We start from the raw sequence: 6,792 nt of genomic DNA, 5'->3' as shown, positions 1-6,792 counted from the left end.
CTGCACACGTGCCGCGCTGTGATTGGCTCATGTATTTGAGGATTCGTACAACGCGAAATTCTTATAAAGCGGAACATATCTACCGCGTTATAGGGGATCGACTGTACTTCAGTCATTCGTTCATTCGTACATTTTCTGAACTACCAAAACCATTTATTGACAGTACAATAGAGCGTTGATTATCCGAACACCTATTATCCGAAAGAATTCCAGTCGGCAAATTTAAATTTTCGCCAGTGCTGTGGCGCTGCAATCTTTGGCTATGTCTTGGGCTACTCAAATATTTTACGTTTTTGATACTAAATTAACTTCTGAAGTATAGACTAATTTTTTTATTATTTTTATATTTTTCAATATATTTATTTTGTTTGTACAAAATAAAAAAAATAATTTTTAACGATACAATAGTCTTCGTTAGGCTTAACATCGACGAAAATTCAACGCGAAGCGACATGCAACGGAGAAAAATTTCAACGTGGGATAGGTTAATATATTTTTCGCACATTATCGGTTATCCGAAATATCGATTTTTTCCCCGAACAACCCCAGTCCCCAACTGATTCGGATAATCGACGCTCTACTGTATCTATGAATTATAACTACAACATTTGAAATCATTAATTTTCATAATTAACCCGATTCAGCGTCTTCTAATTCTGTTACTACGTTATCATTTGTATCTGTTTATTGTCGTTGTGGGAAACCTTGACTACCATCTTCTGGTTGAAACTTTACCTCTTTCCAATTCGAGTTTTCCTAATTGTCCTTCGTCTGAAAATTCTCGACTTATGAACTAGATCACGATTTTTTCACGCTCAGTATTCGACAATATTTAAAATTTTATTTCAAAAATGTTCCTGTGAACTTCAGTCCAAAAGTATACAACAGAGAGATAGATTACAATCTTACTACTACACCTGAGCAGAGAAAAACTGATTTAAAAACCTGATGATGGTCTATGGTAGTAGGCTAAAAACGTTTGTTAACTGAAACTTTTGAACCAACTCCAGAACGTATTTTGCATTACAATATTTGTTTGGATAGCGTGATTGAATCATTAAGTGGTCAAGCTTAATGTGAACACTACAAAAAAACATCTGGAAACAGATAACACATTATCAGCCTTAATTTTATGATCTATTTTTTCCTTGCATATGCGGTCCAGCTTAAAAGGTTTTTTTTTGTGTTAATAGTTTGTGTTACTTTTTTCCCGAAATAAATGTTTGTTTAGTTAATTAAAAAATGAATGAGTTTTTAAATTTTTTTGTTGTCTGTTATATTCAGAATCGCAAAAACTTTATTGCAGAAGATGTCCCCCTTGAGAATAAAATCGACCTGTCCGAGCGATTTGCTTGGACGAACACGATAACTCTGCCGTTTCGTTTTCGTTGGCCCACCCTGTATATAACACCTACCGCTGAGAATGATGAGAATTGCCGAGAATCAAACGAACTATTTTCAATTCGATCAATTTTCTGAAACGTTTACAATCGTTCTATAACCGAACCAATATGCAATAACAAATTCGAATTTAAAACAGTTCTAACATTTTTAAAATCGAAATAGATAAAAATATTTATAACAATGTCTGAAATGTTATTAATTTAATACACCTAAGTACTCGATGAAGACTAAATCCTCTCCCTCCCCCGCCAACAGGAGAATTTCGAAAAATCCCTTCTTAGTGTGCATTGCTATGGCATACCCTACTAAAACGCAGATAAAAACAAAAAATTGCATCTAAAATAGTACAGTAGAAGCCGTTCTTCCGGTTAAGCCTTAATCCCCCCGCGGAGGAATTTCGAAAAATCCCTTCTTAGTGTGCATTGCTATGGCATACCCTACTAAAACGCAGATAAAAACAAAAAATCGCATTTAAAATAGTACAGTAGAAGCCGTTCTGCCGGTTAAGCCTTAATGCTCTCCCTCTCCCTCCGCGGAAAAATTTTGAAAAATTCCTTCTTGGTGTGCATTCTCATGGCATACCCTACCACAGCGCAGATAAAAACAAAAAATTGCATCTAAAATAGTGCAGTAGAAGCCGTTTTTCCGGTTAAGCCCTAATCCTTCCTCTCTCCCCCGCGGAGGGGAATTTTGAAAAATCCCTTCTTAGTGTGCATTCTCATGGCATGCCCTACTAAAACGCAGATAAAAACAAAAAATCGCATCTAAAATAGTACAGTAGAAGCCGTTCTTCCGGTTAAGCCTTAATCCCCCGCGGAGGAATTTCGAAAAATCCCTTCTTAGTGTGCGTTTCCATGACGTACCCTAACTGTGTACCAAATTTCACCTCTTTAGGTTCAGCGGTTTGCTCTGGACAATGATGAATCAGTGAGTGAGTGAGTCATTCAGTCAGTCAGGACAAGCAATTTTATATATTTAGATTCTATGTACGTAAACTTATTACTATAAGAATGTAACAATTCAAAAGTTTTTTTCGTTTTTAGTTATAGGCTAATAACACTCAATTCAAAAATGAATATTATTAACTTATCACTGAAAATAAATAAGTTATACTCTTTTTGTAGTATTTGATTAAACACATTTTTCCCTTTTTAATAAAGTAAAAATTACATTATAGATGGATACTAGTCCTATCTTCATTGCTTGCCATGTCCAATCACCAGGAACAACTATTTTCCATTGCAGAGACAACGTTTTTTTTAGAGGCTATGCCTCTGCACAAATATGTAAAACAGTCTAAAATGTCCACAGGTGACAATCTGGTGATTGGACATGGTAAGCAATGAAAATAGGACTAGTATTTATAATTTTTACTTTATTAAATTGTAATTCTGCCAGTCCTTTTTACAAAGAAACATTTTCCCCTGTTCTTAAAAACATTTTCTAATCTTGTCACTGATTTTTCTATAAATTATTTATAGTTCATAAAATGCTAATTGAAATTCTGAATGACCATTGATTCATCTAAGCATTAATTCGTAATATTTTTCGACCGATAATTAATGAAGCATATTTCTTACTAAAATAGCAATTTTTTAATAAATACTTCCGAATCAAACATAAAATTGAAATAACAATTTATTGAATTGAGTATTTTATGTAATTTGCTGTTAGAAACATTATGATTTTTATTAGATGTGCGTGAATTTATTTTAGTAAGGCATTCCCAAACCCAAAATTTAGTTACGGTGCCTATCAAATAAACGGAATTTTTTATGTTAATATTAATAAAAAATTATTTAAGATACTTATAAATGAAGTAAGAGTAAGCAACTTGGTATTGATATTGAAAGAATGAAGAATTTCAAATAATAAAGTATTAATATTGAAAATTTTAATTGAAATATTTTTAAAGTTGTACATAAATGCAATATTTCTGATAAACGAAAATTGATAAAATGCTAGTCAACGTAGTAACTGTTATTTCACTTATATACTTCTTATCTAAGCATAATGTAAGAACTATGTTAAAACTACTGATAAATTTACTTTAATTTAATATTAAGAGTAACCTTTGGAATAATATCATGTTTACGAAAACGCTGTATAGTTAAGAAATGTCTCATAAATCGTATAATATCTACTTTCTGTAAAATAATAAACCACAAGATAAGTCAGTCGTTCTTCAGAAGTTCCATCAACAGGCCCCTCTCAAAAGTTCTGATAGGGTAAACGTATCTCTGTATGAAAGATAATTGTGTCAACTAAGCGAATAAAAATCGATAAAGAATAACCTTTCCGACATTTGACCCTTTCCAACCAAAAAATTGAAATAAAAAAATGTTCTCCTACACTTTTATCCTTGACACCATCTTTTAATTTACCTTTGTAATCTAATCATTAGTAAAAAGTTTCTTTCCAGATGTTTAAATTAAAATGTATATAAAAGGAACTTACTTCTGCATGCAACAATGTACAAAATTTATTTCAAATAAATTAAATTATGAATATGCTCTTCCTAATAATTTTAAATCTTNCGCAGTGCCGGCCCGAGGCAAGTTTTAGGATGGAGCTAGATCCTATTATGGCGTCCCCTTGGTTGCCCCTAATTTATACCCTTTAATTTACTTCACCACTGAGGCGCCCCCAAGGACTTTGCGCCTGGAGCGGCTGCTCCATTCGCCCTATGGTAGGGCCGGCTCGGAGTCCACGTATGCCTATGCATACGCCCTCACGATACTTTCGATTCGTCACTTTTCCGTCGTAGATTTCCCATTTTACAATTACGTGACTCATAGCTTGGTGATAACAGAGAAAAGAGACAGATAGGACGTCGGTATAAGTCACAGTTATGATTTCACAGATTCGAAACAGCTTAGTAGCCCGAACGACCCCAGGCTTTCGCCCGTGCACGCTTAAGTGACTTTCATTACAAGCATTTAGGTTTCCGAAGTCTATGACAACAATTGTTTGGCATTCACGGCCGCGAATTTAGCGCCAATAAGCTGCCTCGACTTGTTCGATTATGTTATCAACTCAATTTCATATTTATTTTCACATTTTCACTTTGCGGTCCTTCTCTGTTCTTCTTCCGTTATTTACACGTGTAGGTCATTTCATTATTATCCATATTTGATATCATCACTTATCACATACTGCCATGACGCTCTTGTCTGAACTGTCAAGAATTAACGCGATTGGCGAAGCGTAGTGACAGTGGGCTAATAGAGAGCAGGGTCCTTGCCGTAATGCGGTTTGCGCGCCAATTTTCGTACGTGCGTTAATCAAGCCGAATATTCGACTATTCGTTGCAACACTACTTTGTACATAAAAGAAATTATTTTAGATAATGTAGGTAATGAAGATTAATTTATAATTGAAATTGGATATATATATATATATATATCCAATTCCAGTTATAAATTAATTATATATGTATATATTATTTTCTAATATAATCATATTTAAAAGATGTAATCATAAAGAAACAAAAACAATATTATTCAATAAAATACAGGTTCATTATTTTAAAAACAAACAAAAACAAGTTTGTAATATTTGATTAATTATAATATTTTTATTCATTTAATTAGCAATGTCATTTAAAAAAATCCAAGCTATAATATTTCAAATTTTCTTCACTAGATGGAGACATATTATAAATAGGTCAGATAACCAATTTAACGATTGATGGAAAGAAGGGCAACGTTCTGATCGTCTGACCTTTAGAAATGTATGGAACTGTAAATAATTCATACAATAGACCCGCTTTAATTTCGTCAATTATACATATTGATCTGGATAAATATTGTTTTAAAACGATTATAACTGTATTAGACAATATATAGTTGCTATAAATTATAACTAAGCATTATTAATTATTTTAATTACTGTTTCTATAATTTTAAAATTTCTAATTTATAAAATTCTAAAATTTGTTAATGTAAGTTTAATCGTCGCGTGTTTGGAGAACGAGAACTTATTCTGAAAATTAATTATTTTTAATTTTAGATTCAAAATTTATACAAAATAATTTATCAATGTTCTGATCAACATTTTATTCTAAAGGAGAAATTTTTTCGTTTTATTTTAAAGAAAAAGTAATGATAATGAACATTCGTTCATTATACTAACGCCTTCTAGACAGTAATATTTACATTTAATTCTGTAACATTCACGTTCAATAAAACGGCATTAAGATGTTAAATTAGACAATGACCTTTATAGAACTAAATGTCTTCTCCACTTGGCACATTCCCAAATATCCTAATATATATAGAAAGTCTCCAGAGAGGAAATAAAAAAATCCTCCTTTCTTACACCTGAAAATCGGATGATCTTTTTATCAAATTACATCCATTCTAACCGTATTCTTGTTTTGATTTTATTTATTTATGTATTCTTTACGTAAATATTTTATTCTGAGATTTAATTGTATCTAAAATCGAATTTTAGCAGTTAAAAAAGACGATTCTTGACATGTGTCGATTGAGCTATGTCACTCAAAGTAATTTTATTGGTTCTAAGAATAGATTTACTGTAAGCTGGGTATTCGATTTTGTTACAATTACACTTATTAAATTGTTATCCGCTTGTCGAGTAGTTGAAAAAACATAATAAACCACTGGTTCTACATTATAGGAAAAAACAAAATTATCAGATTGATCATTATTACTATCTTTATTTATTACATCATTCTTAAATAGTGGAAGCCATTTTATTGTTTATTCTATACAATATTATAATTTTATATATAATAAATTGGTAAAATATTTTATATCTTCTAACTAGAAAATTACACCGAAACTTGTAATTTTAATTATATTGTAAATATGTTATATAATGCATAGAGTTGTACTGTTGTAGGTTTTGCATAAATTTTCATTAAATTAACTTTTTCGAAAGAACTATCTTCTAAAAGCGTTTAGATATTTTAAAATAAATTTTATACATTTATAGTGACAATAATAACATATAATGTTTTTAACGAAATTAATTTTTAAAAATAATAATTCTTATAAATATAAATTATTTTAATGCAATTATAATTAAAGTATTACATCTACATACTATATAGAAATTATTTTTATTTATTAAACAAATTTTTATTCTAAAATTTATTAAATTTTAAACAGCACATTATCAATTCCTCTAAATTTAGCTGTTTATTTATAGAATAAATTATATATAATAGAATTTCAGCTATTATACATCTTTACTTACATTCCTTTGTAAATTAATGCTTTAACTACATAATTACTGTTATGATTATTATTATAATTATATTTTATTTACTTATTTTAAAATACTTACTTTTCATTTCTTATATTATTTCCGGAATGCTTATTATATTAAATAAATTATTAAATAGTTTCTAAATTATATAAA

This window comes from Centruroides sculpturatus, unplaced genomic scaffold, assembly GCF_000671375.1.
Source record: "Centruroides sculpturatus isolate CEXI.00-Female unplaced genomic scaffold, Cexi_2.0 scaffold1682, whole genome shotgun sequence".
NCBI lineage: Eukaryota > Metazoa > Arthropoda > Arachnida > Scorpiones > Buthidae > Centruroides > Centruroides sculpturatus.
This window is presented reverse-complemented; position numbering follows the sequence as displayed.